This window comes from Bos grunniens, chromosome 9 (genome assembly GCF_055505025.1).
Source record: "Bos grunniens cultivar Pamir isolate PY7600 chromosome 9, Bosgru_T2T1.0, whole genome shotgun sequence".
Taxonomy (NCBI): domain Eukaryota; kingdom Metazoa; phylum Chordata; class Mammalia; order Artiodactyla; family Bovidae; genus Bos; species Bos grunniens.
In genome coordinates this window covers 30,242,246-30,263,565 of record NC_141173.1, presented here as the reverse complement: position 1 = coordinate 30,263,565, position 21,320 = coordinate 30,242,246, and the positions used below count along the sequence as shown (strand labels likewise).

Sequence of the window (21,320 nt, the reverse complement as noted above, 5' to 3'; positions counted from 1 at the left end):
CTCACCAAAGCTTCAGACTTACATTTTACCAGCTGGGCAGCTTTAGAGAAAGAATTTCTTTTACAAAAGTTCTAGTTAATATCCTGACCCCTGGCTTGGGGTCAGAAACTCACTTCCAGCCCCAGGGGCTGTGAGCCACAACTATACCAACAGACAGGAGAGCAAGAGTGAGGAGATTCCCTAAAGGTACATGGTGGTACTGTTACCAAACTAACGGTGAGAGGGAGTGGGAAAATGATGCCTTCTACCCTTCTGCAGGCCCGGATACTCATGCATCCTGAGCCTTTCTAGAGTGATCTGGAGGTCCCCAAGGAATCACGGGACACATTCAGTTATAGGTAGAGGATCTCAGAGAGCACTGTTAACTTTCATAGAAACTTTCATTATTTTAAAAGACACGACCTTGAATTCTCTTTAAATAAGAGAATTTATAATGTTATAATGTAAAATTATTACAGATTCCCCTCTCCTTTTCTACCAATTGTACCAGTTTTCTGAAGTACCATTTGCTTTCCTTTTGTTTATGATAGAGTGGAGAATAACTGTGGGATTCTGCAAAATACTGAATGGGAAACCAGCGCAAGAACATAACAACAAAGAGCCTTTCATGCCGCAAGGAAGAGTACTTCTGTTGGCATGGAGAACCTCTACCACTGGGACTGTGAAACTGAGAATCTGTGAAAAGAAAGGGATTTCTATATTCAGGAAAACTGGATACTTTTAAAGTGGTGTCAGTTTAGTGTGTGTGTGTGTGTGTGTACATACGTGTACATGTGTATGTGTGTATAGACACACAATTTGTCTCTATATATACAAATCTTTGCTTAAAATCTCTTCAGTTAGGTTTATGAAAGTTTTCTTTCTTTAGAGTGCTGAATTTATTGCTCTTAAATAGAATAAACCAGGGCTTATACTCAGGAGGCACATGTCAATACAGGCACACTACTTATTAAGTATTGAAATATTTTTCCACGAGTTGGGAAATAGTATAATAATACATGTGATAAGTACTAAAATTAGTTAATGAATTTCAGCACATGTGGTTTTTCCTCAGAAACCACACACTGCTTTGATTCCAAGATTTTTGAAAAACTGTTTAGGTGTGGGCGCTAAGGCCCAGAACTGGAAGGCCTGCTGAAGAGATCCTATTATTTGTTTCAGGTGTTGAGGGATTTCTTTGAAGTTCAAATGTCCTTGGCCGGGAGAAGGGAGATCACACATCACGTTATGGAGGAACTTGGCGACAGCTAAAGAATCTGGGAGAATCCTGGGGCACAGAGAGCACAAATGAGGCTTAAACCACTCAGGTAGCATCAGGACAATTGCTTTACTGGAAAGCTTTTCCCTGAAGGGACTGACCTGACTGACCACTCCTGAACCATGTGTAAAGGTTTATGAGGAGGAGATCTTCTTGGGATTCTTTTCAAAGATCAAAGAAAGTGAGATGCAAGAAGGGACTGTGGGAACCTCCTCTCTGTCTCCTTCCCACAGCCTCTGGCCAGTTCTCCCCATGGAGGAACCTCAAGATTCCCGGGCCCTCCCATCTCTGCTGCTGTCTGGTCCTGCACCTCTTCCAGGCACTGGCACTGGTTGAGCCTGGTAGAAATTACCCTTGTTTCTCTTTCCCTCTTCTTTCCCTTTCTTCATTTGTTCTGCTTATTAGCTAGGCTTCAACCAGTCGTTTCCATCCCAGCACCAGTTATTCCCTGACTGGACATCAAAGAGGCAACCATCTTGCTCTTTTTTCATGGAACAAAGCAGACAAACCGTGCACATGCTTAGCTCAGGTAACTAGAATTGGCTGATAACCTCTTCCCTTGACCCCTCTTCCTACCCCACTTTTGTTTTAATAAGATTTATTATTATTTAGGATGATAAGGAGAAGGCAATGGCAACCCACTCCAGTACTTTTCCCTGGAAAATCCCATGGATGGAGGGGCCTGGTGGGCTGCAGTCCATGGGGTCGCTAGGAGTCGGACACGACTGAGCAACTTCACTTTCACTTTTCACTTTCATGCATTGGAGAAGGAAATGGCAACCCACTCCAGTGTTCTTGCCTGGAGAATCCCAGGGACGGCGGAGCCTGGTGGGCTGCCGTCTATGGGGTTGCACAGAGTCGGACATGACTGAAGCGACTTAGCAGCAGCAGCAGCAGCAGCAGCAGCAGGATGATAAGGCCTACAGGTAAGGAGACAATGGATGCTGGAAAAATAATTTATTATACAGGCAGGTTCCAAGTGGGAGAATATACAGCATGCCACTGAGGGCCACAGGGGAGCTGCGGGAAGTCAGGAGTCAGAGGGGAAAAACCTGTGGGCAAGGGCCTTTCTCATGTTTTCCGTGAGAAGAAATAGGTGAGGCAGGGAAGACAGGTTTGGGATTGACTAAGCTGAATCATTCCGGGACTTTGGAGCACTGGGGCTGTCCCCAGCTGTCTCACATCTGGCCCTGCAGTGACTAGGGCTACTGGATGATGGCCAGGAGTGTGAAAGTCTGATGTGGGAGGTGGAGAGAGGTGTGGACGCTGAATTGGTTGGTTTGTTTTGAAAAGAGTGGCCCTGGGAGGATGATTCCTCCTGACGGGGAGGAAAGCAAAGGAGGCCAAAGTAAGGTGACTCAGCAAATTATCAGGTTGTTTGGATCAGGTGTCTCTAGTACAAGCACGTAGGGCAGATTTTAAACCATCAAGTTTACAGAAACCAGAAATGTGATAGATACATTTTCTCTTTCTCTTATCTTTTTTTTTTCTCTTCCTCTGGCTTTCCAACCTCTATCAATAAGGTTATGACAAAGGGCCACTGTCTTTTGCTATTGGATGGTTGTTGGAAAGAGATTCACTTTAATGGAGAAGTCTTTGTAAGAACTTTATATGAAAATCTCGGCTAAGAAAGGGGAATCATTTAACTCTATCACCAAAAATCACACCAATGATTTTAAAACCATTAGAATGACTTGACGAATGAATTTTATTATGTATTTGAATATTTGGTAAGCAAGATATACAAAGTATAGAGAATACAATTGGCTCTTGAACAGTACAGTTTTGGATTATGTGGGTCCACTTAAATGTACATTTTTTCAATGGTATATTCCGTAGTACTACAAGATCCATGGTTGATTGAATCTGGGAACATGGAATAATGAGGAAGCATGAATGCAGAGGAACCAAGGATACAGAAGGCCTACTATAAGTTATATGTGGACTTTTGAAGTTGGCACCCCTAACTCCTGTGGTGTTTCAAAGGTCAACTGTGTTTATTTGGAGACCTTACAGCCTTGATCTATATATTAAAATATAAACTTCTGTATTGTATATTTTATAATACAAATATATTCATATATCAGATATTAAAATTGTTTATAAATTTAAATGACTAAGCAGTTTTTACATATTGTATTCTTGTTTCCTCCAACTTTCTAAAATGTGATTTTCTTTCAAGGTCTGTTTAAAGCATTGTCTTCTTTTTGCAAACTTGGTCATGATCATGACATGTATCTCTTCTGTCTGTCATTGCCTGCCCCCTGTTGTTGTCTTTCTAATTTTGTGGTGGTAAGATCACTAAAATTCTCCCCCTCCGTTCCTAAAGCAGTCGTACTTTTCTAGGGATGGGTCCATATCAGAATCACTGCAAAGTCTCCTCTGAAGTGTTTGTTCCTAATCCAGACCCTCACCCAGCTGCACACACACAAAATATCTCTGTCTAGCAGATATCTGAATCTAATGAGAAATTTTTCTGGAAGTGTATCAGAATCACTTGGGGCAACACTGACCTAAAGCAGAAAAAAACTAGGAACTGCCTGTCCTTACCCCCTCTTCTAAACTGGGGACCTTGGCACTGAGCAATATTCCTTGACAGACTGACCTTGGTCATGGTATTCTAGCATTGCTAACATTCACTAATACAATCAAGGTCACTGCTGGTACTTGCCACTGGGCTTCTACAATCTTCTCCAAGTCAAAACTGTTACTGAATATTTCCGGTAGCAAAGCTCCTGTGGCTGGGTTTTCAGGTCTCATCATCTCTCTCCCCTTCAACACCCCATTCCCAACCCTTCCCCTCCATGCTACATGCCCAGTTTGATCAAATTCACGTCCATTGAGTCAGTGATGCCATCTAGCCATCTCATCCTCTGCTGCTCTCTTTTCCTTTTGCCTTCAACCTCTCCTAGCATCAGTCTTTTCCAATGAGTTGACTCTTAGTATCAGGTGGCCAAAGAATGGTTTTTATGTCTAGACAATATAGATGGAGATGTGTTAGGCATCCCAGCTACATTTGTTCTCCTCATAGAGTTTATATCAAATACACTGGCTTTTTTTGGGTAGCTATTTGGATTTAGGGCATCTCTCCCCCCACCCACCCACTGCATTATATTTGTAGGAGCTGTACCCTTTCTATCTATCCTTCCACTCGGGCTTTGAATTCTTTCTGCTTTCTGCTCCTCAGAACTCTCACACATAATTATTTAATAAGTGTCTACTTCCCACACTGGATTGTGATTTCTAGGAGATCAGTGATCTTATTCTATTTTTTATACCCATTGCATCCAATGCCTGGCTGACTGCCTGGCACATAGTAAGTGCTCAATAAATATTAAGTAAACAAATGAAGAAACTAAGGCCATTGAAAGTATGAGACTGTGTAATGTAAACTCCATCTTAGAATCTACCACAATATTACTCATAACACAACTGAGTGACTTTCACTTTCGCTTTCATTATGTTACTCAGACTCTCAAAATATATTGAATGATGAATGAAGATGCTTGGAGGGATAAATAACTCCATGTCATGTCCGAATTCATGGACTTCAGCCCTAAGATTCGTGTTCAGTTTTAGAGGAAAGTACTCTGCATAAAAGTTTAGATCTAAATATAAGAAACCTTGTGTGTGCATCTTCAGTCATGTCTGACTCTCTGTGACCACATGGACTGCAGCCAATCAGACTCTGTCCATGGAATTTTCTAGGCAAGAATACTGGAGTGGATTGCCCTTGCCTCCTCCAGAGGATCTTCCCAACTCAGGAATGGAACCCAATTCCCCTCTGTCTCCTGGATTGATAGATTAATTCTTTACCACTGTGCCACTTGGGAAGCCCGTATAAGAAGATATATCCCTGAGTAAAAGTTAAGACAAGTCCTCATCGTGTATGGCACTTCTGAGCTCATTTTGATGGTTAGTACCCACATTCCTTTTAAAAAATATGTTTAGATAATATTCTCCTTTTCATGTTGGCAACAAAGCAGAATCAGAGTCACCAAAGGACTCAACACAGTTCTTAACCATGGTCCAAGCCAACAGAAGGCTCATTCTGAGTGCATTTTGGGTTAGTCCACATCTCCTTCATTTATTATGGAATGTCACTGGTATTTCCTGCTTCCACAAAGAAACTCAAACCCCAATTGATGCATCAGTGACTCAAAAGGACACGGCTGTTTTCTCTCTCTTCATCTGTAGAACAAAGAATCTTCTCCTCTCCACACAAAAAAAATCCCAAATAAGACCAGGGGGACTAACAACTTCAGCCCCAATTCTGTTTGTTTTGCAACAGTGCTGTCCAGAGGAAATTTAATACCCATCATAAATGTGAGCCACAGAAGTAATTTAAAATTTTCTAGTATTTAAATTTAAAAGTAAGGTGCAAATAATTTTAGTAATGTATTTTATTTTACTTAACATACCAAAAATATATCATTTTAACATGTAATCAATAGGAAAATTTATTAGTGAGATATTTTACATTCTTTTTCCTACTTTGAAATCTGGTATGTCCTTTACAATTACCGTATGTGTCAGTTCAGACTAGCCATATTTTAAGAGCTTAAAGCCATGTGTGGCTGATGGTGACATGTTGGTTGATATAGTTCTAGAATGTGCTTTTGTGCCATAGTTTTCCACACAGCCGGAAGAGACATCCCATTCATTTTCACTGCAGCCACTGGCATCCAAGTGAGGAAAAGTTACCTGTTGAAACCTCTGAAAAGTTTTAAGTAGATTCAGTAAATAAGACCTGTCATAATGCTTCAGGGGTCAGCAGGTCCTGCTCACCACAATTGGAGTTGATAGTTTAAGTGCAGCTTTGCTCCAGCATCGCCCAACTGAAGCCATTCTTGTGCAAGCCAGCATTCTGTCCCTGTCCAGGCTGCAGCCCTGCCTGGGAACAGGGAGGATTCTTTCTCCTTTGGTGTTAAGCACAGCCAAGGATGATCAAGCCAAAACTGACCCAGTGTCTCAGTGCCACAGGCATTTGCAGATGCGCTCACATTTTTAACTCTGAAGATCATGTAGAATCCTTCTGGGCCAAGTACTTATGCAATTTATGTGTGTGTGTGCTCAGTCCCTCAGTCGCCTCAGATGCTTTGTGACCCCGTGGACTGTGGCCCTCCAGGGTCCTCTGTCCATGGAATTTTCCAGGCAACAATACTGGAGTGGTTTGCCATTTCCTCCTCCAGGGGATCTTCCCGATGAAGGGATTGAGCTCACATCTCTCGTGTCTCCTGCATTGGCAGGCAGATTCTTTACCACTGCACTACATAGGAAGCCCTATAATGCCTAGTATAATATTTTTTAAGGAAGACTTAAATAGAGAGGGCTAATGAATTGATGAAGAATTAGGGAACCAATCTATCCTGACATGAGAATTGTTTAAGTGTTCTTAGGCTGTAATACATAGTCGAACATGACAATTACACAAAAGAGTCTGATAGTTTCCAGGTCATCTTGATTAGGGAGTGGTTGATGAGAAACTTTAGCATAAGATGATTTTCTTGATTTTCAAAGTGTTTCTTAGACCTCATGTGTCGGCAGAGCCTGCTGCAGTGTCCCTTGAGTGAGGAAGGCAGAGAGTAGGGATCAGGGGTACAGCCTTCAGCCAGAGCAGCTCTGTTTGTTTTTCTTTTAAGGTTTCTGGGCAAGATCTAGTACAGATAAGTGGTTTCTGTGCCAGATTTTCAGAAAACACCCCACCTAAGGGAATTGTCTCTGTTTTGATTCAGTCTGAATTTCTCTGCGCTCCCCATACAGCATTTTTATCCTGCCATCTGCCCTGGGATGGCCACTTTTCCCACAGGGTCTTTACGACTGAGCACTTAGTTTTCACTGGTGCAATTGTGCAAAGAAAAGCCTTTAAGTACCACATATTTTAGGCTCATTTTTTTTTTTTTAAGTAATTCATGCTTAGTGTGGGAAAATGAAAGAGAAAGCTAGATAGAATAAAGAAGAAAATATAAATCTCTCATAATTGCATCACACAAAGGTAAATGGTATTAACATTTTGATATTTTTTTTCTGGATTATAATACGTATATATTTTAAACTAAATTGGAATCATATTTTACACAGTTTTATGTCTTGCTTTCCTCAGTTAACATCATATTATGATCATGCTTCTATTTCATTAAAGCATAATTGTTATTAGTTTTGAAATTCTTAATTCTATGTGTGCCTCATAATATAGTTCATCATTCTTCTATTGAAAATATTGATAGTTCCAGATTTTTTTTGTTAAAATTGATGCTTCAATTATCATTCTTGTAAAAAATGGTGTTTTCAGTGAACATTCTCACACATAAATATTTAACTACTTTTTAAAATTCATTTTCTAGAAATTACTAAATAAACTTTCTAAATGTCTTCTTTCATGTTGCTCAAATATTGCCCTCTTGTATCAAGCTACAGCCCCACCAGTATGAAAGTGGAAGTCACCCATTCGTGTCCAACTCTGCCACCCCACTGACCATACAGTCCATGGAATTCTCCAGGCCAGAATACCGAAGTGGGTAGCCTTTCCCTTCTCCAGGGGATCTTCAGGGGTAGAACCCAGGTCTCCCGCAGGTGGATTCTTTACCAGTTGAGCCACAAGGGAAGCCCAAGAATTCTGTAATGGGTAGCCTATCCCTTCTCCAGCAGATCTTCCCAACCCAGTAATCAAACTGGAGTATCCTGTATTGCAGGCAGATTCTTTACCAACTGAGCTATCAGGGAAGCCCCACCAGTAGTATATGTAAGTGCTAATCTATTCTCACCCTTCCTGAGTTTGAGTTCAATACTTCAAAAGAATCTTTTCAATTTGATATTTTTAAAGGTTTTAAAAAATTATTTGCAGGTCATTGACAGCTTGTTAAGGGACTTGTACTTCATTGTCTAATCTATGTTTCCTTTTGACCATTTTTCTTCTGATATGTTAATAACTTTAGTTTTATTTATTTATTTTTAAATTTTTACTTTTTTAACACCAAAATCATTTTGTATTGAGGTATAGCTGATTAACAATGCTGTAGTAGGTTCAGATGAAAATATTGTCCCCTAAACCTCCCTCCCATCCAGCCTGGCACATAACACTGAGTAGAGTTCCATGTGCTATACAATAAGTCTTTGTTGGTTATCCATTTTAAATAAAACAGTGTGTCTATGACCTTCCCAAAGTCCCTAACTATCTCCTTCCCCTGGCAAAGTTCAAATAACCTTAATTTTATTTATAAAAACATTTTATGTATTAAAATTATCAGATCTTAGCCTATCATAGTCCTTGCAAAAACAAATGATCTCAGGAATATCCTATTGGTCTAGTGGTTAAGTCTCTGTGCTTTCACTGTTGAGAGCTGGGTTCGATCCCTGGTCAGGGAATAAAGATCCCATAGGCTGTGCTACCAGGAAAAAAATAAAAACCTAGTTTCTCTTTCTCTTTTACTTTTGCTAAACTTTTCTTTTTTTTAAAAACAGCCTAAGTTTGATCATAAGAATTCTTCTAGTCTCTGCTTATTCTGTCACTCCAAGAAGTTTCATCCACATCCATAGCTTCAATTATTATATATTACATTAATGATTCACAAGCTTACATCTCCAGCCCAGGGAGCCCAAAATTGAGAGGGACTGGCTCAGAGAAACCTATTGGTTTGACTTTTAGCTAACAGAGTGGAAAGTAAATTAATCAGAAGGAAGCCCATAGGTTTTAGAAGTCATTATATCAGCTTGAACTGAAAGATAAAGACAGCACAAAATTAAGACAGGCCTCTGGAACTCCAGAGCATATATTAGGTTGGTGCAAGAGTAATTAGGGCTATTGCATTGTTGAAATTTGCCATTTGACACTGGAATACATTCTTAAATGCAGTTATGTTATACATCATTTTGATGTGCTTTTCTCACTTTATGTTTCTTTGCTAATAACTTATTGTCTTCCCTGATAGCTCAGCTGGTGAAGAATCTGCCTTCAATGCAGAAGACCCCAGTTTGATTCCTGGGTCAGGAAGATCGCCTGGAGAAGGGATAGGCTACCCAATCCAGTATCTTACTGCATAATTTATGTGTATTTTAGACCATGGAAATGGTGTTAGACAAAAAGCAAATTCAAGCGATTTTCTTATTTGAGTTCAAAATGAGTCTTAAATAAGCAGAGACAATTCAACCACACATTTGGCCCAGGAACTGCTAACAAACATACAGTGCAGTGGTGATTCAAGAAGTTTTGCAACTGAAACGAGAGACTTGAAGATGTACAACACAGTGGCCATCCATTGGAAGTTGACAACAACCAATGGGAGCCATCATCGAAACTGATCCTGTTACGACTGCACAAGAATTGGGCAATGCAACCGTTCTATGGTCATTTGGCATCTGAAGAAAATTGGAAAGGTGATAAAGCTCTATAAGTGGGTGCCTCATGAACTGACCTAAAATCAAAATCATTTTTGAGGTGTCGTCTTCTCATTGTATACAACAACAGTAAACCATTTCTCAATCTGATTGTTACATGCGATTGAAAGTGGAATTTATACATACGACTACTGGTGATGACTAGCTCAGTGGTTGGACTGAGAAGCTCCAAACTGTTTTCCAAACCCAAACCTGCACCAGAAAAGTTCATGGCCACTGTTTGGTGGTCTGCTGCCAGTCTGATCCACTGCAGCTTTCTGAATCCAGGCAAAACCATTAAATCTGAGAAGCGTGCTCAGCAAATCAATGTGATGCACCAAAAACTGCAACACCTGCAGCCAGCATTGTTCAACAGAGTGGGCCCAGTTCTTCTCCATGACAACACCTGACCGCAAGTCGCACAACCAACACTTCAAAAGTTGAATGAATTGGTCTACGAAGTTTTGCCTCATCCACCGTATTCACCTGATCTCTTACCATTCAACTACCACTTCTTCAAGCATCTTGACAACTTTTAGCAGAGAAAATGCTTCCATAACCAGCAGGAGGCAGAAAATGCTTTCCAAGAGTTCATTGAAATCCAAAGCATGGATATGTATGCTACAGGAATAAACAAACTTATCTCTGGTTGGAAAAATGTGTTGATTGTAATGGCTCCTATTTTGATTTGTTTGAGCCTAGTTATAATGATTTAAAATCCATGATCTGAAACTGCAATTACATTTGTACCAGCCTATTACCTATATATACATAAGATCCTATTGGTTCTGTTTCTCAGGAGAACCCTGACTAATGCAGAGGGGATATAATTTGTGTCCTTACTTCCTAGATCTTCAGTTGAAAGGAACTATATTCAAGGAGTTGTACCCAAGGAAGTACACTAGCTTTTATTATTGGACTTTATCTTATAAGCCAATGTGTGACTCTTTGTCTTTTGTCAGAGAGATGAAGGACTTTATTGATTGATTCTAGGGGATGTTGCTTGTTTCTAACATTTTAAGCATAAATGCAGCGTCTGAATGGCTCACCAACCCTGGGAGGGAAGATGCTATATGTAGTGACTGAGCTCTCAGCTGTCTTCTCAATGGCAACTGAATTCTCGGATGAGGTCAGCCTTAAGAACATATTGACGAAATGAGAGGGAGCAATTTGAGACCTCTTTCGACAGGCTGAGGCATTTCTAGTTAAAAATGTGACCTAAAAAAAGAAAATTTCTTATTTTGTAACACCATAATCTTTCCCCAGGGGCTCAACAGTAAAGAACCCACCTGCAATGCAGGAGACGCAGGTTCTCCCTTAGGTTGGGAAGATCCTCTGGAGGAGAGCATGGCAACCCACTCCAGTATTCTTGCCTGGAAAATTCCATGGACAGAGAAGCCTGGCGGACTATAGTCCACGGGGCCTCAAAGAGTCAGACACAACTGAGATGACTGAGCACTCATGCATGCAATCTTTATAGTTCAAATTGTAATAGCTACTGTTTGTGTGTTTGGCATTATTTTGAATGCCTTACGTGTAACATTTTATCTTCCTAACATCCCAACAGGTAACTCTTACTCTTCCTATTTTACTGATGAAAAACCAAAGTTCAGTGAACAGTTACACTTTGAGGGAAGGGTTTGAAATGTGCCCATTTTACTTCTAAACCTGTATTTACTTCTACTGCACCAAATTCCCCAGTAGACAGGAAAATGCCTGGCAGCACATTCCTTCTGCCTACTACTCCTTCCTGGAACTCCCAAAATTTTACTGTTTATTCACTTCAGGCTCAGAATCGAGTAGGCAATCATGTACATCTTGTTCCTGTTACATGGTGCAGAAATCAGTAAGATGTGCTCCAATGTAGACACACAACAAAGAAAACAGGTAGAAGTCACAGTGTGAAATTATTAGGAAAGAAGAAAGCCCATCTGAGATGAATTCAGCTCGATAAAGATTGGATTAGCCTCTGCTGTATGGCCATTCTTAGGGAGATACCAGGATGAAATGAGACTTAGCTGCTTGCACACAAGCTCCCAGAATGTCCTGTCAACATGATTTGAATTTCATTAAACCAGAAATATCCAAAACATGAGACTGTATCATGAAAACGAGGAGCACAGTCAAGAGGGCTATGTCTTTACTGGCATTTAAAACACCATGCTTTGCCCTTGAGTTAGTGACTCAGAAGGAATGACCTCGAGTGGCCTAGTGTCTTTTTTTTTTTTGGCCAAGAAACAGCTTATTTCCAAAGACATAACAAGTTTCATAGACCATTTAACTTTTCACTAATATAGAAGCAAGAATTTTTTTTCAATTTAAAAATTAGTCTGTTTACAGAAATGTTTGTAGATGCTTTACAGACCTTTCAGAAGACTATTCAATGTTAGCTTGGCATGTTAAAAGATTTCTAATATTTTTGTCTAATATTGCCCACAAGAGTGACTAGTAAACATTCTCCAACTCTACTGTGAAGAGAAGAGCATCATTTTTTTTTTCAAACAAGTCTTTGATTTAAAAGCATAATACATTTCAAAGAATCTTATTCTTGTTTAGAGTTTCCAGAGTGCCTGTTTGCTAGGAAAAATGAAAACTTTGCATGCTGTTTTCCATAACTTGATATTAAGTATTCGGAGTATGCTTAAGTCTTAGCCTGTAAAATATATCTGCAACTGAAATGTTACCTTTTTCTGAATATCAAAACTCTGTGTACAACTTCCAATCTGATATGGAATATTGTACTTCAGATCTCAGTGAGATTATCTTCAAGTTTACTACTTGTTGAAATGGTATTTATTGAAAATCAGACATTCTGTCACACACAATCTAACTTGGTAACATTAGAAGTGATGCCAAGTTTCCTACAAGTCGTCTCTGTCTCCCTGAAAAATTTATAAGGGGAATCCTAGCAGAGACTGGCAGTACTAAGATTTAAATATTTTTCATGTACTTAAACTTTAAAATTTGTAAATTTCACTAATGAAAGTAGGTAAGAAAGTACTGCATTTAGATTAAAGGACATGATGTTAAAACTTGCCTTACAGTTTTTAGTACATCTCAAGTTGGAATAAATCAAAAAAGATAAAACTTAATGAGTCTGCTGTTATTTCTTATAAGACACTTGCTTGTAAAAATTTTTCTCTGCCTTCATTTATTTTTATGTTTAGTTTAAAAGCTAAAGCCAAGCCAGGAAGAGGAAGACAAGATGAGGAACCCCAAATCAAGGTAAACATTGTTTTAGCAAAGTACAGCATTGTGACATAAACCAGAAAGAACATTATCATGCATGTCATACGAGGCATCCCAACAAAACTTGTTTTTCTTTTCTTAGGGTTATTTTCTATGTAAGATAGATACTATTAGAGCAAATATTTCTGCATACTTGTCTTTCAAAAATGTCTTTCATATGGAATGTGTTCCTTTTTCTAATTTCCAGCTAAGAGAAATATGAAATATCTGAGTCTTGCCTGGAGGCTAAACAGTCTTCTGCAACTGATACCATAAAAACTAAAGAGAAAAATGGAAAAGGCTTGAATTTGACAAGCACTTACATGTTTGTGCATTTATCTGAATTATCTAAACCCCTTAGGTCTCCACTCATGTCAAAGTATTGTGAAGTTTTTGCAAGATTCTCTTATTTCTTGCTTTCAGCTTAGTAGAAGATAGCTCAAGATCTTTGAAAACAGATTGCGACTTTACAGTTTGTTTGTGGTCAAATGGTCAACAAATTAGTTGTGTTTCAAAGGAAAAACAAAACTTACACGCCAACATAAATTCTGTAGGCATTTAAATGATAAAATATAGTAAAATAATGGCATAGTAATTTTTAAAATAATTATTTATTTACTTTTGTTTGTGCTGGATCTCCATTGCGGTGTGGGCTTTGCTCTAGTTGCAAGTGGAGGCTACTCCGGTTGCATTGCAAGGGCTTCTCATTGCAGAGGTGTCTCCTGTTGCAGACCTTGGGCTCTAGAGCTTGAGGGCTTTAGTAGCTGCGGCACAGGGGCTCAGTAGGTGTGCACCTGGGCTTAGTTACTCTGAGGCATGAGGGATCCTCCAGGATCAGGGATCAAACCCGTGTCTCCTGCATTGGCAGGCAGATTCTTTACCACTGAGCTGCCACAGAAGCCTAGGTATAATAATTTTAAAATATAGCCTGAGCTACACTAAAAAATGAGAAGAGTAGTTGAAGTTAAATGAATTTGGTTGGTTTCTGCCTTGTATCTCCTGCCTTTTTTCCTCCAGCCTCCTGCCACTCTACCCACCTGTTGGCCGCATGTGATCCAAAGACATAATCCTGGTTGCCTAGGAAGTTTTTCTTGGATGACTAGGAAGTTTTTTTAGGAATCTCAGCACCCCCAGGGGGTGGCCCTTACAACGGAGTCACGTCACCAGCAAGACATGATGTCTTGTGTACCAGAGATAAGCTGTATTTACTAACTAGGTTTTTAGTTTCAACATTCTCTTCTATTCTGATTTTTCAAAATGCTTTTCTGTCCTTTAATGAAGGTCTTGGTACTGAACTTGATTTCATCTCCCGTTCATAGAATTGCAAGCTGATTTTTGGGCTCATCCACTAACTTTGTTGTGTTTGGAAAGGTGTTCTTAGAATCAGGATGCAGCGTCTTACCTGAGAGATAGTAAGTGAAAAGAGCCTTCATCACTGTGCCTCATTCATTCATCTGTTTGCTTATTCATTTATCCAGGTATTAAATAATACATTTATACATTCTGTTAATGTGTCCAACATAAATTTTTAGATAAGAACTCCAGGGTTTAGTAACTGATTGGACATTGGGAAAAGTAAAGTGGAACTCTTTACCAGTTCTGATTTTAGTAAAAATTTTGCCAAGCAAATCTTTACTACCAGAGAGCCAGATCATTAACTTTGTAGCCCTCTCCCCTTTGACGCTACTGAACAAAACGTGCCCCAAGTAAGGGAATCCTCTGTCTTGGGCCTACTGTCCTCTGTCCTTCCCTCTCAATTCTTTTACAGCCTTGCTTTTCATGTTGCCTGGGGATGCTGCTTCCATGACGGAAAATTTGGCCAGTTCTTTAAAGAGTGATTGTTTTAAATTATCAGCTAAACCCACTTAAGATGTGCAGACTTCTTTTTACTACTTAGAGTAAATGACTATTTAAACTCCATATTCCAAAAGGTACCCTTTAAAAGAAGTAATAATTGGATAAGCATAGTAAAATATTCAATAAGCAAATCGAATATGGTATATATATCTTATCCTCAAGGGAACCTCCTTTCTTATGACTATTACTATTTTGTTATTGAATCTTAGAAAAGTAAGACTTAACTTGTAGAATAATGACATAAATGTAATAAAGAAATTACTATCTTTAAAAACGTGAGCTACTTTTAAAAGTTACAAAGCCAAGAAGATGAAGGAAGACAGATTATTTTCAATGCACATCTTGTTTTTCTCTAAGTATATCAAAGCGAATACTTCAGATAGAAAACTAACAGCTTTCTATGGAAGGCATGTGATTGATTGCCAGACAAGTGATAAAGACTAGCTTGACTTGATCTTGTTTCTTTCTTTTTTTCATACACATGCAAACTTCATGTTCGAACTCATTAGTTTAAAACCCACCTTTGTCAGCTAACAAATGGTAATTAGAGTAGACTTAATCCTAATGTACCTCCCAGAGGTATGTTGACAAAAAGAATACTGGCGATTCTATTCTGCCTTCACATGAAAATCTGTTCTAAAGACATTATTATAAAAAGTCCTCCTTTATCCTCTAAGTCTTTGAAGAACTTAGGAATGGTAAATATCATCTTTTTGATTATAAACTTGCAAACAAGAGCTACATGAAAAGTGGTTATTTTCCTGGCCTGATTATGTTCAGACAAGACATAATCTTTTCATGCTGGTCTGTACAAAGTCTGATTTTTATTTTTTTCCCTAAGATGTTGGGAAATGAAGTGAAAAACTATTTTAATAGTCCCTGTTCTGATTTTTTCTAGATCTTCCATATTTGTTCCTGAAAATATTGAAGGTTAGTAAGAAGACATGAAGAATTGACCTTAGTTTCAGAAAAAGTAAACTTGTGATTTTATACATGCAATTTATTAGACAGCTGTGGTGAGCTTTAATTGACTCACATTAGTCAATGCCATCTCTTAGCATTAAAATTATCAAAAAATATTAAGTGTTCTCTACATCAATGGAGTAAACAAACACAAACATCTGTTTAGAAAAATATACAGTTTTGCTGTACATATATAACTCTATGGAAACAAAGAAAACATCATCGGCAGGAACAGTGATAGTATCTCATTATTCTGGGATGTGACGATGTAATTAACCTGGCCCTGCTGCTGTGTATCTCAGACAAATAACTTATAAAACCTGATGCTTTCTCAGATTCACAGTTATGTACACATGACTGTGTTAGCATGTGATAGACATTTAGCACATATTATGTCATAATAATGACATATTATAAGTCATAATATGAGAAGAATGTATCATGGTCAGGACTGTGTATAACTTTAAATAATATAAATGGATTCGATTTTTTAAAATATAATTTGAAGATATTTAAAAAGATAATGAAAATATTTTTAAAATAGACAATGCTTACTGATGCACATAAAAGTAATTTTTCATTCTATTAAAAAAGTTGTTCTTGGGGGAAGTTGCCTGGTAGTCCAGTGGCTAAGACTCTGTGCACCCAACGTAAGGAGCCCAGGTTTGATCCCTGGTTAGGGACCTAGATGCAGCCTGACACAACCAAGACCCCCATGTGGCCAAATAAACTAAAAAAAAAAAAAAAGAAGAAAAAAAAGTTTGTTTGTTTGTTTTTTATTAAAAATGTCATGACAAGAAACCTATTAATTCCTTTTCTTTAGACTCTCTTACATATCTTTTATTTTTTAAGAGAAAAAATGCTCATATTTCCTTTAGCAACAATGGTGCCTTCTGTGTTTGTTAATGATATGAGTATATTCAGTTACTTAAGAACATTATTTCCTACTCTGTGTGTGGGCATTCCTTTAATTTTTTTAAAATTTGGTTTTCTTAAATAAATTGAAAGAGTTTACAGGGGACACAAGATAGCTAGCTTACTGATCTTTCTTTCAATTATAAGAAAGAAAGATCCTTATAAGGTTTCTGAAAAGAAATTGTAAAAATTTGTCAGGATAATTTTTTTAAGTATAAATTTTAAAATGAAATATAATCACTGTGGAAACATCAAGGAAAAAAGATTCAAGACAAGAGAAAGAGTAAAATAACAAATACCCGCTGTAGAAAGATCAGAGGGAAAAAGGTTCAGTTCATTCGCTCAGTCGTGTCCTCTTTGCGACCCCATGAATCGCAGCACGCCATGCCTCCCTGTCCATCACCAACTCCCGGACTTCACTCAGACTCATGTCCATCGAGTCGATGATGCCATCCAGCCATCTCATCCTCTGTCGTCCCCTTCTCCTCCTGCCCCCAATCCCTCCCAGCATTGGGGTCTTTTCCAAGGAGTCAACTCTTCGCATCAGGTGGCCAAAGTATTGGAGTTTCAGCTTCAGCATCAGTCCTTCCAATGAACACCCAGGACTGATCTCCTTTAGGATGGACTGGCTGGGCTTCCTGGTAGTCCAAGGGACTCTCAAGAGTCTTCTCCAACATACAGTTCAAAAGCATCAATTCTTCGGTGCTCAGCTTTCTTCACAGTCCAACTGTCACATCCATACATGACCACTGGAGAAACCATAGCCTTGACTAGATGGACCTTTTTTGGCAAAGTAACGTCTCTATTTTTGAATATGCTATCTAGGTTGGTCATGACTTTTCTCCCAAGGAGTAAGCGTCTTTTAATTTCATGGCTGCAATCAGCATCTGCAGTGGTTTTGGAGCCCCCCAAAAAATAAAGTCTGACACTGTTTCCACTGTTTCCCCATCTACTTTCCATGAAGTGATGGGACCAGATGCCATGATCTTAGTTTTCTGAATGTTGAGCTTTAAGCCAACTTTTTCACTCTCCTCTTTTACTTTCATCAAGAGGGTTTTTAGTTCCTCTTCACTTTCTGCCATAAGGGTGGTGTCATCTGCATATCTGAGGTTATTGATATTTCTCCCAGCAATCTTGATTCCAGCTTCTTCCAGCCCAGCGTTTCTCATGATGTACTCTGTATATAAGTTCAATAAGCAGGGCGACAATCTACAGCCTTGATGTACTCCTTTTCCTATTTGGAACCAGTCTGTTGTTCCATGTCCAGTTTTAACTGTTGCTTCCTGACCTGCATACAGGTTTCTCAAGAGGCAGGTCAGGTGGTCTGGTATTCCCATCTCTTTCAGAATGTTCCACAGTTTATTGTGATCCACACAGTCAAAGGCTTTGGCATAGTCAATAAAGCAGAAATAGATGTTTTTTTGGAACTCTCTTGCTCTTTTGATGATCCAGCGGATGTTGGCAATTTGATCTCTGATTCCTCTGCCTTTTCTAAAACCAGCTTGAACATCTGGAAGTTCATGGTTTCTGTACTGCTGAAGCCTGGCTTGGAGAATTTTGAGCATTACTTTACTAGCGTGTGAGATGAGTGCAATTGTGTGGTAGTTTGAGCATTCTTTGGCATTGCCTTTCTTTGGGATTGGAATGAAAACTGACCTTTTCCAGTCCTGTGGCCACTGCTGAGTTTTCCAGATTTGCTGGCATATTGAGTGCAGCACTTTCACAGCATCATCTTTCAGGATTTGAAATAGCTCAACTGGAATTCCATCACCTCCCCTAGCTTTGTTCATAGTGATGCTTTCTAAGGCCCACTTAACTTCACATTCCAGGATGTCTGGCTCTAGGTGAGTGATCACACTGTGATTATCTGGGTTGTGAAGCTCTTTTTTGTACAATTCTTCTGTGTATTCATGCCACCTCTTCTTAATATCTTCTTCTTCTGTTAGGTCCATACCATCTCTCTCCTTTTTCGAGCCCATCTTTGCATGAAATGTTCCCAATTTTTTTGAAGAGATCTCTAGTCTTTCCATTATGTTATTTTCCTCTATTTTTTTGCATTGATTGCTGAGGAAGGCTTTCTTAGGTTAAAGAAAAGAATATAGTAAAATAATGTATAAGTCTGTGACCCAAAGAGAATCCATATTAACAAGTTGGTGGGCACCTTTCAGAATTTATTTTAGTGTATGTATAAGTAATTTCTGGTTTTAACAATATTGGGAAATAATAATGCTTTATTAATTTGTGCAAATTAAAAAAAAAAAAAACCCTTCGGTCTAGTCTTTCTTAAAGGTCTTGAGATCAAATATTTCCAAAGACTCCTGGTTAATTATGACAATAGAAGAATTAATCCCATGCTAACCTCTGCTCTCTTTAAGAGAAAAAAGCCTCAGATATGACCCTTGCAGCCAATCTCTTTCCCTGCAGTCCTCAAGACAGAACCCATCCCAAGCCCAGTGGTCTGTGGCCTTCAGCATCTTCTTCCTGCCATCAGTTTCTTCTGTGTTATGATGATGAAACCAGAACTCAAATTTACTTCATTTAGATCAGAGATCAGAAAATTTTTTTCTGTAAGGGCCCAGATAATAAATATTTTAAAGTATGTGAACTAAGTGAAAGCATTAAGGATTTAAGTATGTAGGTACCTATATAATAACAGAGAAAACACATTTCTATTTGCTTTTAAATCTAATAATGATCATTGAGTACTCCAGCAGTCAAATTATTTTGAGAATTACAAAATAATGTTTTATAATACAGGATTGCAAATAGAAAAAATGGAGTTAGCTTTTTTTGAGAAAGGGGTGTAACATTTTGCTTCACTGGAGTTCAAAGTTGTGTCCCCTAACATCAAAATCAATTATAAATAATAATCTGTTAATGTTATCTCTAATGAGATTTTATAGAGTATTTCATCTTCCAAAATGTCTTTTCATAGATACAATATTGCCAACTACTGTTATCAATCCATCAGCATATGATTTTAATCATATTTAAAGACTGAAATACATTAACAAGATTCTGTTAGATTCCTCTTTTGATATTTGCCTTTTAGCATGTCCTTATACTTCAGATTAATCACTTCCAATTAAGGTTAGGTGAAAGTTTCTCAATTGTATAATTAAATGGATTTGAAATAATGAAACTTCTTTTCCACTTGCCTCAAGGTCTGAAAAATGCTGCTGGAACTAGAGTTGAAGCTCCAAAAATATACTCACTGTAAGTTTGGATGGGGATAAAAACCTTGATTCTTGTTTTAACTTTTGCCAGCATGTGATGTGTATAAAGCAGCTTAAAATTATTTGTCACTCACAAAAACAGTTGTCCAAATGTCATCGCTGCTGTGTAAGTTTCACATATAAAGTCTGTATTGTCTCATGGCTTTAGATTTAATTCATTAAGAGACATTATCAGGGCTACAGCAAAAACAACCTTGCAAAGCTATTCAGTATTCAATAATACTGATCGAGGCAATTCTTCTTGTTCAAGAAACTTTAACAGGCTTGGTAAATTTGTCCAGCTACACACTCTTTCTATATAGAATGCTTGGCTTGGTAATGTTGATGCATGTTGTATTATTTTAGTACAGCTATAGTGTCACATAACAGTAAATACCATCTTTCAGCATCTAATTCAATGATAAAATAATCCATACTACACTGTGCCTTAAAAGTATAACTTTCAAAGTCCAGTTTTTTCCATTTTTCTTGTGTTGACATGATAGATACACACTGGCAATTTTTAAAAATCATGTCATGGTACAGCAATATGCATGCCATTTGAAGTGCTGTTGAGTTATAATTACATCACTGTGATTTGTAATGTACAAAAATAAAAATGTGAAGTGATGAGAGTATCACATAAGGTCTCTGTTGCGGCTATTTAACTTTGCCAATATAGCATGAAAGCAATGATATATAAACAAACGAGTGTGCTGTTCCAATATTATATTCATAAATATTGAAATTTGAATTTTATGTATCATGAAATGTCATTATTCTTTTGGATTAATCACAACTATTTAAAAACATCAAAAACATTCTTAGGTCACAGACTATACCAAAATAGGCAGAGGGTCAGATTTGATCCATGGATCAGACTTTGCCAATCCTCATTCAAACTAAAAGCTTCATATTGCTGCAATTTCTGCCTCTGTTCCTGAAGAAGAAGGAGAAGGAGAGAGAGGGGGGAAAGGAGAAGGGATTTTTATAGCATAATTCACTGAAGTCTGCTCTTTGTGGTCAAAGTTAGCCAATTTTCAATCTCTAGAATGACACTAGACCTTCTCGTTACTCTTGTTTCATACTGACAATGGAAAGGAAGAAGTAGCTCCCATCGTCCTAAGGTCAGATTTATTATTAATGAGCTTTTAAGATTGTTGATAATGAGAGTAAGCATTGATTTGTCCTCCCTGCCTTAGTGTAAATCACAAGGTAAGACAGTGCAATGTTGGTACATTTCCAAATGTCCTCTCCATCTTACTCATGTTCACATGTATTGTTTTGTTCATGTATTATATACAAGGGGCTTCCCTGGTGGCTCAACAGTAAACAATCCACCTGCCAATACATGATGCGAGTTCAATCCCTGGTTTAGGAAGATCCCCTGGAGAAGGAAATGGCAACCCACTCCAGTATTCTTGCCTGGAAAACTCCAAGGACAGAGGAGCCTGGAGGGCTATAGTCCACGGGGTCACAAGAGTCGGACACAACTTAGCAACTAAACACCA

At 38.3% G+C, this 21,320-nt stretch overlaps 1 long non-coding RNA gene across 6 annotated transcripts in view; it reads left to right on the top strand.

Annotated features, from left to right (window-relative positions):
* LOC147365740 (uncharacterized) overlaps positions 1–21,320 on the top strand; it is a 234,629-nt gene that overhangs the window by 179,151 nt on the left and 34,158 nt on the right. For 2 of the 6 annotated variants that reach the window (XR_015132330.1, XR_015132329.1), the window contains 3 exons: positions 9,187–12,856; positions 15,615–15,646; positions 19,759–19,810. This is a non-coding gene — a long non-coding RNA (uncharacterized LOC147365740). Of the gene's footprint in view, positions 1–530; positions 2,185–3,097; positions 3,372–4,966; positions 5,174–9,186; positions 12,857–15,614; positions 15,647–19,758; positions 19,811–21,320 lie in introns of those variants that run through there. The other 4 variants (XR_015132331.1, XR_015132333.1, XR_015132334.1 and 1 more) reach the window with 4 other exon arrangements.